The sequence below is a fragment of the Leopardus geoffroyi genome, chromosome B3 (assembly GCF_018350155.1).
Source record: "Leopardus geoffroyi isolate Oge1 chromosome B3, O.geoffroyi_Oge1_pat1.0, whole genome shotgun sequence".
NCBI classification, from domain to species: domain Eukaryota; kingdom Metazoa; phylum Chordata; class Mammalia; order Carnivora; family Felidae; genus Leopardus; species Leopardus geoffroyi.
In genome coordinates, this window is record NC_059337.1 from 112,302,592 (window position 1) to 112,312,524 (window position 9,933).

At 43.5% G+C, this 9,933-nt stretch overlaps 1 long non-coding RNA gene across 1 annotated transcript in view; it reads right to left on the bottom strand.

The window, feature by feature from the left end:
* The window catches only part of LOC123584009, a 58,387-nt gene extending 49,922 nt beyond the window's left edge, over positions 1–8,465 (bottom strand). The window contains exons 1-2 of the long non-coding RNA XR_006705111.1: positions 7,557–8,465; positions 7,161–7,312 (exon numbers count right to left, since the gene is read on the bottom strand). This is a non-coding gene — a long non-coding RNA (uncharacterized LOC123584009). The remainder of the gene's footprint in view (positions 1–7,160; positions 7,313–7,556) is intronic.
* Positions 8,466–9,933: the final 1,468 nt, after the last annotated feature.

The window sequence follows — 9,933 nt, forward strand, 5'->3', positions numbered from 1 at the left end:
AACACCAGCCATAAGCATGTAAAGGAAAGAATGGTTTTCAGTCCATTCAGTCTGCTATAACAAAATACCACAGACTTGGTAGCTTATAAACAAGAAACATTTATTGCTCACAGTACTGGAGGCAGGAAGTCCATTACTTTGCATACTGACAATATGTAGCTTTGTGTGTCACATAGGAGGCCACAGATGTGCTACCAGGTGAATAATTCGGATGCTGGTGCTTGCTCAAAAGAGTCAAATAACGTTTAATTTAAACACAAAATAAGTGTAGTTGACACTTTATAATACTGAAACAGGTTCCCTTGTTTGTGAGCTCTCTAAGCCTTTCCATACTCTCTCTGTCTCTTCTCTTTCTGGTCATTTTCCAGTTTATTTATTTTCCTCTTCTGTTTGAAGAACATAAGACAAAATTACCAAGAGGAAGATGTTTGCTTTTGGGAGAGGGCTGAGGTCTTCGCTAGGTTAGACATTTGGTGAATCCATTGGCTCTGTGTTCTTCATTAGGGTTGGATAAATGAGAATTGGCTTCAGGCAGGGGTGGAAGAGGGAAGCTATCAGAGTACCTGGTGAGAAATTGAATTCAGAGAGAGGGAATGAAGTGGAATATGTTCCTTTCAGTCCCATTGATCTTTCTTTCCATCAAAGCATCTCCTGCAGGCTTCAGTTAAGGATATAGAATTATAGGAATTAGATATGTTACCCTATCTACAATGATGGCAGGATCATTTGTCAATGAAAAAAATTCAATTGGAGAGTTTCTGGAACACTCTGTATGCTTGACTTGTTTTTGAGACCTTTTTAATTGGATTTGAGTCTTTTGTTTCTTTGGACAAAGTCATTAACCCCTGTTTCACTGGGCTGAAAGAAGAAATGAAAGGTACTTGACCGTCTAGGAGCCCTGACATACGTAGATGCTGAATCTGGGTCAAGGCCTTGAGACCATTTGTGAGATCACAAACCATAGTATGCTCCACTAATCCTCCTGTCCTAAGTCTTTTGTGGAGAGTGGTTGGCAACACCTTGAAGTCCTTGTGACAAATGGGACTTAACGCAGAAATCACTAAATCTGCACAGGGCAAGGCAGTACTAGTCCTTGCGTCTTGCCTCACTTCTTTCTGGCCCACATCCCCTACTGCCATTGCCATGGTAACCAGCTTTGCACAGGGATAAGCTGAGAGCATTGTGCCTCAGTTGTGCTGTGTCTCCGGGTTTCTTGGACACAACAGCATGCAGTCCAGCCAGGATCTGCAAGGAAGTTAACAACTCACAGCGCAATACCGAAGTACTCGATGGATGTTCCTCCCTTCTGTCACTTAAACAGACAATTCTGGGCACATTCCGCATGACTCCTCAGAGCAGCCCAGTGGGGCTGAGTCCCAGTAGCCTGCAGGAGTGACTCAGTCAAGAACACCACCTCTAGTGCCCTTCCCACCTTCTCTGTTGCAAGCTTTCCAGTCTCCACCCCTGTGCCCCAGAAATCATTTCCCCAAATTGGCTGCCCACACTAAAGGTCTTGACTCAGCCTTTCTCTGAGAAAACGCAGGCTAAAACATACACCTGGGGGAGGTGGAGGAGGAGCTGCAGACAACCACAAAGAGGAATATGCAGGTAAATAGAGACTGCAAAAAATCACAAAGGAGAAAGGTCAGAGGAGAGAAGCTTCATATTCCAAGACCAATCAAATCCTAGCACAGTTTCTGGCTCAGAGAGGCAGCATTGAGTTTGAAGTAGGAAGGAGAGGCCAGTGAGGAATGTGGGTGGAGAGGGAAAACCGTCCAGAAAACTGTTACAATCCACACCACTCACCACCCCTACCTTCCTTCCACCCAGATTGCACAGCCATATCTCCAAGCATCTCTGCTGCAGAAAGGACCACACATGGCAGAGCCGAGGACCCCTTCAGGGTAAGGCATCCTCCTAGAGGAGGCAGTCTGAAGGGCCAGGTCATAGATGTGGATGGGCTGAGCCACCCACTTCAGGGAGAACTGAAATCCAAGCTTGGGAGACAAGGCCAGCTTCCAGGGGCAGGAGCAGAGTCATAAATAAGAGACCAAGTCAGGGATTCTAGGCCAAGCAGAAACAGGAGTAGAATGGGAACAGGAGGGAAATACCTGTGCACCAGCAGGGACAACTCCTATCTATGACTCTCCTTGGCTGCATGTGACTCCCTCAAGGGTACAGAGAAGGATGGCTCAGGGTCAGTGACACAAAGGAAAAGCAGTCAGTCTTGCCAGGGTGGTAAGGACTGATAACAGCTCAGTGCACTGTTCCAAAGGTATTTGCACTTTAATGCAGTATCTCTTGAAGACCTTTTATCCAACCAATATTTATTGAGCACCTACCATGTGCTGGGTAGGCACAACAGCGAACAGAACTAATGGAGCACAGTCTCGTAGGGGAGACATGATGACTTAGTGTAAATAAATGATGCTGAAAGAATTCCAAGCAGAGGCAGGAACATGGCGGGGGGGGGGGGGGGCGGGGGGGGGGTGCTGTCCTGGTGTCCCTCAAACCATACCCCAACAATCACTGTTTAGCTACTGGTAAAACTGGCCCAACTTTAAGCCCTGTAAATAGAAACTAAACCTACAGCATCACTGAATCATCATGATGAAAAGTGAAGTGTCTCAGAAATAGCACAAGGGGAGGGGTGGGTCCTGAGACAGGATGACAAAAGTAGGCCCACCCATGAGCTAACAGAGAGTAGGTGTTAGTCAGAGTCCATAGGCCTACTCATGAAGTCTGCACCTGGCCCTCCTTGTGGTTGAAGGGGAGTTCCTTTGACATGGATGAGTCAGGATTCACAGATAAGGAGACTCTGGTGAGCCTTATTCCCTCTGGTTCAGGTTAAGCTCCTTTCCCTACACCATGAGTCCTCACCTATGGCAGGCGTAGGTGGGAGGAAATGAGGAGAAGTAGGTACAGCCTCAGAATGCGCCCCCAGGATTCTGCTGAGGCTCCAAGCCCAATCCTTCCTTTGGGACAGGTCAGTCCCTGCCTTCCCTGTGTCTTCGTGGCTCTAGCATCGACACCCATCCTGCATATTTGGTCTCATTTTTCCTAAGTCACACAGTGCACAGGCTCTATAGAGGGCTCTGTGCCTACCCTGGTCACAGAGTGGCTGTATTCGCTTGCTGCCCTGAGCCGGTGTCCCAGGGATGAGTGCCAGGTGACCCCTGAACTATAGCCTTTCCCTCAGCCTCCTCCATGTTTACCTGCTCCCTAATCTGGTCTTGTTTCTAGTTGCTCTGGTTCCAGCAACCAGCTCCCTTAGCTGCATGAGGAAACCTTACCTGTCCCCTGTTTTTCATTACCCCCTGGAGTCCTCTTCCAAAGAGAGGAATCACTTGTAACCACAATGCTGCCACTGCAGACCCCAAGTACCATTCAAGGTACTTGGCTACTCCTGATGCCACACCTCATCCCTCAAAGTCACTCTGAGTGAGCAGTCTGAGTGGCTAGGCTAGTTCAGATGATGTCGTTTCAGTGACCTTTTCCTGGCTCTTCCTTCTGCTCAGCTCATTCCCAGCCTGACTCATGCTGAGCAGCATGGATTTAGATAGCAATGACACTTCTGGGCAGGAAACGAATATATTTATTTGTATATTATATGCACACATATATATATAATATGAGATATATAGATATAAACAAGTGAAACCTTTTCCTAATATAAAGATCGAAGGCTTTGCAATGGTTTTAAATTACCCTATTTTCCATAGCAAAGTTACACACACACACACACACACCCCCCATATCCTAAATATAAGTTCAGAGGGTGTGAAACTGCATCTCATTTACTATATAATGAAACACTCTAATGATACTCTTAGAAATAATGCCTTTTCTCTGAACCACTTTTCTTTTTAGTATATAATGTACGTTATCACCACAATTTTCATCTGTTTTTCAGAAATACTCTGCAAAATCCATTTTCTTGTTGTGAAACTAAACCCAAAGAGCAGGGATTCCTGTCTGCATTGTTAACAAGTATTTTGAGATTTCTTTAGAAATGCGTAACTCCACAGAACTGAGCATACAGACCTACAACAAGATGTTGAAAAGGTGTCACATCAGTAAGGATGCCTTCCGGGCTTTAAATGGGCAGGGTTTCCTACCCTCAGAAATCTTTGCTTTGCTGGTTATCTGAGACCAAAAAAGTTATAAAGGCAAAACCATTAACAAAGCAAACAACCAACAAATAATTTTTACATCGATCAGGACTTGCCTTTCAGTTGAAGTGACCAAAATACAACTCAAAATAACTCAAGCAAAGAAAACCGGGGGAAGTGGACAGTGGGGGATCAGGTTCCAACACACCCAAGTTTAGGAACTCACAGGAAGTTCTCTCCCTCAGCTCTACTTCCTTCAGTGTGATAGCTTCATTCTCTCTGACTAAAGAAAAATCTTAGTTGTAGAAAATTCTAACCATCATCCCAATACATTCCAAAAAGCCCAGAGAAGGACTCTGCGTGGTCCTGCTTCAGACACATGCCCACACATGTCCAATAACTTTGACCTGAGGGTGGAGCACTGATTGACCAGACTTGGGTCACATGCCCACACCCATGGCTTAATGGAGCAGAGCATCATGAATAATTGTCCCACCAGCATCACACAATATAGAAAAATGGGCATTTCCCTAAGGAAAGGGAGCGCTGGAAGAAGGATGGAGGGGAAACTAGCAGACAAAACAATAGATACCTACTTCAAAATTTAATGAGTTGGTTTTCCTCAACTTAGACTTAACCTCCTAACAGTTTCTCCTGGTCTCATAAAAGTGGAAAAGAGAATTTATCTATATTCATCTATATACACAGACAGAAGAATGAAGAGAGACCCAGAGAATGCTCAAAAATCTACCAGTTGGCATTACACAGAGAAATCTCTGCTTCTGGAGAATGAGCCAGGTCAGAGGTGATGGATTCAAGCAGGAAAACTCATGTCCTGCAGGACCATTCAGGGGCAAGTGGAAGAAGTGTTTGTCAACACTGTGAAACCACAGCAGAGTCAGGCAGAGTTCAGGGGGAAAGCTGTCATTACCACCCCACCGTGACCAATCCAATGCAAACAACTACCTCATGCAGCCCAGCATGACCACATCTACCCACCTCCACTGAGCACTTTGAACCCAGCACAGACTGTAGCTCCTTTGGCCCATCTTCTTCCCATTCTCTGCTAACCAGGATTTAACTATCCTTTTGGATTCTGCTTTCTTGCTTCTGTTCCACCAGGCTTGGATTTCATAATTTGGCTGACACTTGCAAAAATAGTTTTAAGGAAACTTCCCACCCTACTAAAGTAATTATGTGCTCCTAGCTCCTTCTTAAACTCCCCAAATCCTTGTTCTGGAAAAACAGAACTTAATCACCCTTTCCAGTCTTATCCCTACTATTTTCTTCATAAATACTTCTTTCAAAGCCCTACACTTTAAATTATGGTTCTTCAACTAGTTTTTTACATCTTAGTCTTTGGGCTTTTGCCTGTGTTATTCTTGTTTCTTGGTGGTTATTTCTCCATCAAAATTCCAGTCATTCTTCAAATTTACCTCAAAAACAACTTTCCTCATGGAGATTCCTACTGCTCCCTCAGTGGGAAAAGATTGCCATCACTGGTATTAGAATCTGGTGTTGGAATCAAGCTATTTTAAATAGCTTTCAAGTATGAGATTCTTCTACTTGTCTGATACTCTGTCACCACTTTTTGAAAGTGATTTCATTAAACTCTGGCCAGAAAAATCAAAACATGGTCTGGGTCTAAAGAAAGTATTACTTTTTGGATTTTTTTGTGAGAATTTAGGATTTAGAGGGGACTGTGAATGTGCCATGCAAAATATGAGCCTTCGTCTCATGAGCTTAGGGTAGCAAATTTATGTGAATCTATGAATCTCAGAACATATCAAATGTGTGAGGATCTGATACTACAAGGGTTCCTCATTTGAAATTTGGAGATTTTGCTATCAGACTTCATAAACTACAGTACCTACTGATAACTACCTTCATTAGAAGTTTAGCCAGAAAAAGACATAAACTATGTTCCAAGGGAATCCAATATACAAATAAGTTCCTAGAAATTATAAGTCTTGTGACAGAGCAAGCACACTAGCAGCCAGAGCTTATGAAACATGTAAACAGCTTCTAAAATATGCTTCTCCTTTATAAAATTGCCCTAACTTAACATAGATTCATTTTCGAAATTGTCTCTACACCAGAGCTTCCTACCTGTTAGTATTCTGTTCTTTATCACAGCAAGCCATTCCAGAGATTTCCCTGTTGGGCACTTTAGATTTATAGATATCTTTTAAAAACATATTTCAAAAAAATCCAGTAATTTCCCCTTGCAATCAGATTTCTAAAAGTTGTTCTTGCCTAGTTTTCACCTTGTCACCCACTGCAGTCTGGCTGCTGGTCTCACACCTAAAAACCTCTCACCAACTTTATAAACACCACCTGCTGAAAAACCTAATGAGAAACATTGGGGTCCTCTGTTACTTCACTCTGCTGTGGTGTTGACATTGGGGGACATTTTCTGGCTTTCAAAATGTATCCCCTAGAGCTCATTTTCTTTCCTCTTTCCTCTCTTTCCTCTACTTTCTCCAGAGGAGCCTTGACTGCCAATGGATTCAACTCCCCACTGAACATCTTCACCTTAACACCCACCTCACTGATCCTCCCCCAACTTTCTCGTCTTAGGAATGGCACCACCTCATCTGCCCTGTTGTTGGGAGTCGTTCAAGTTTCTTCTTCTCAGCCCTCACATCGGATGAGCTCTTACTAGTTCTGCCTCCGCAAATCCCTCAGTTGGTTGCCTCTCTCCTGGCCTTTGCTGGTGCCTCAGCACACTCATCATCGTCTCTTGCCAGTGCCTGGGAGCCTTCTGGTTGGTCTCTCTGCTTCTATTTCTTTCCTTCTCCTCTTATCCTCCCAATGCTGCCCAGTGATCTGAGAGCATTTTTGTGTCATCCCTGATCAGAATCACTCAATGACTTTAAATTCCCCACAGGACAGATCTCAAACCCCATCATGGCATATAAATGGGTCCCTGTTTCCCTGCCCTTTTTCCTCCCCAGCCTCTCCCCCACCATACTCTCTGACCATGACATTCCAAACCACAACTGGTGTCGCAAATACACCACCTCCCCCATGCCTCTTTGCTCTCACCTATGTTGTCTTCTTTGTCTGGAATGCCCTCACTTGGCTGGTCTTCCTGGCAATCCACTGCTTCCTCTTCAAGTCTTGACCTACATGCTACCTTCTCTGAAACATTTGTGACTCCCTGGACAGTATTAGGTTCTCTTTCACCTCTGTTTTCACTGTATTCAATACATGATGACACTAATTTTCATTCAATATACATTGAATAATCAATCAATCAATAAACTTTACTGAGCGCATATAATGTATGAGGCATCATTAAAGCACTTTTACAACTTAAATGATCACATAATAAAATATTTTAAAATTTAAAAGAATCCTATTTTATAGGAATAATATTTATTCCTATTTATAATGAGGAAACTGAGGTACACAGTGATTAAATAACTCACCCAAGCTCACCTGAGTAGTGACCATGTCAAGATATGAAGCCGGTAGCCTGTGCTCAAGAATATTTGCATTCTCCGGCCTTCATTAGAGCAATCACATTCTTAGATGGCAACCATTCCTTGGCATGTACGTGTTTCCTGTCAATGCCTTTATTATCTTTGTTTTCTCAGGAACTACACAAGTCCAGGCACACAGGACTTGATGCGTATTTGGTAAAGGAATGCATGAATGAATATGTGACTGACTGAATGAAAGAAGAAGTGAGACAAGTGTCCACAGTACCTCTTATGGGCATTTCTAATTAGTGCCTCCCAAGTCTCTGATCTGTTCTTTCTTCAGCATGAGTGTATCCTGCAAAACCTGACAGTACATTCAGTGCAAACAGCCTTTAATGAATAGCAAGAGGCAAAAATCATTAATCACGCCCTACCTGCACAAGAATCAGCTGTGGAGAGTTCTGCTGAGATATGTCACAGCCACTGCAGCTCAAGTGTACAAAACAGTGACCACACAGATCAGAGGCAGCAGCAGACACATCTTCCAGGGACAAGAGTGGACTGAGCTGAAAGACTCACAGTGTGGGCAATTGGCCTGGGGTTTTGTTGCTTTCTCCTTTGCTTGTTGTTGTTGTTGTTGTTTACCCTAGAGAAGAATGGAGAAAAGAGGACATCCAGGGAAGAGTTCATTTGTACAGTTTTCAGCTTTGCTGATTCTACATCAGGTTCTTTCCATAGGAGCTCCATGCCCTTTTCCCCTACCTGCCTCATTCCTGCCCTGCAGAAAGCCCTAGAGCACACTAGAAATGAGGTCACTGGGGCTTGATCCTTTCTCCAGGGTTTTGGTTGATGGTTATGGTTAATGGTTACCAAAACCACCCAGGGTTTTGAAGCTGACTACAGTCTTAAAAGTTGTCCAAGCACATGAAATTGTATGTCTAAACAGTTACACACCGAAACTCCAGAGCCCAGCTATGAATCTCAGTGCCACTGCTTACTAATTCTGTGTGCAAGCTTTTTAGACTCCTGATGCCCAGTTCCCAAATCTGTAAAATATAGATGTCATAGTATACGTTTCATAGGTGGTTGAGGGATTAGAACAATATGATAGATATAAAATGCTTAGATAATTGCCTGACACATAATAAGTGCTCAATAAATTCTCATTTTTATGATTATCATTAATAATAAGTACTGAGTCCTTAGGGAGTAGTGTATCCAGTGTTGTGGGGAGATACAAAAAAAATGAAGAGACCACAGGAGTTCATTATTGTCCCCACAAAAGGGGGAACAAGAACAAGAGTTCGTGAACAAAAAAGAAGACAAAACATAAAAGCAAGAACTTTCCCAAGGGTATAGAAGCAAATGACATTTCTGCCAACAGGAACATTATATATTTTTTAGTAGCTTAGCACATACTTAGAATACAACTCTCTTCAAGGGAACTCAGAAAACTTGGGAGACATTTTTCACTCATCTTCGGCAAAGTTACTTTTGGGTCTATTGCAGTTCCTCAAGTTTGGCACTGTTGACATTTTTGGCAAGATAATTCTTTGTTGTGGGGGCTGTTCTGTGGATTGCAGAATGTGTTTTTTTTTTTTAACGTTTATTTATTTTTGAGACAGAGAGAGACAGCGTATGAATGGGAGAGGGGCAGAGAGAGAGGGAGACACAGAATCGGACGCAGGCTCCAGGCTCTGAGCCATCACAGCCCAGAGCCCGACGTGGGGCTCGAACTCACGGACCGCGAGATTGTGACCCGAGCTGAAGTCAGACGCTTAACTGACTGAGCCACCCAGGCGCCCCGAATTGCAGAATGTTTAGAGGCATCCCTGACTTCTTTCCACTAGATGCCAAGAGCACTTCACCCTGCAGTGTGACAACTATAAATATCTCTGGGTAATTGCAAATGACACCCAGGTGACACTGCAGCTGGGGTTCACACCCCAGTTGAGAACCACTGGTCTATTAGGATTTTAGGAACAATACCCAGTGTGAGTTTGCTATAGCAATAGGGTCCCATTTCACTACCCTCGACAGGAGACATTGGTCTTACCATTTCATCTTGCCCAGGCTACCTTTCTTTGTTGATAGAATCAAGTTATGGACAGCCTCTCAGGGTTGGGTAGGCATAGGGACTAACCAGATTTTGTTTGTGAGGCCACTTTAACCATAAACCATCATTCCATGTAAAAAAATATCATTTTAATCACCCAGAGGACTATTGTTCCGCTGTGATTGTGTCTCTGTGTGGACAAGTAAATTCAAATCAAAACACTGTCACATTACAGTCTAAGATTTCAAACACAGATTATTCTGAAGTTAATTCATAAATAGTTACCTAGGGCCTCCTCAATGGTAGGCACCATGCTGTGCCTTCTAGAGAACTATAG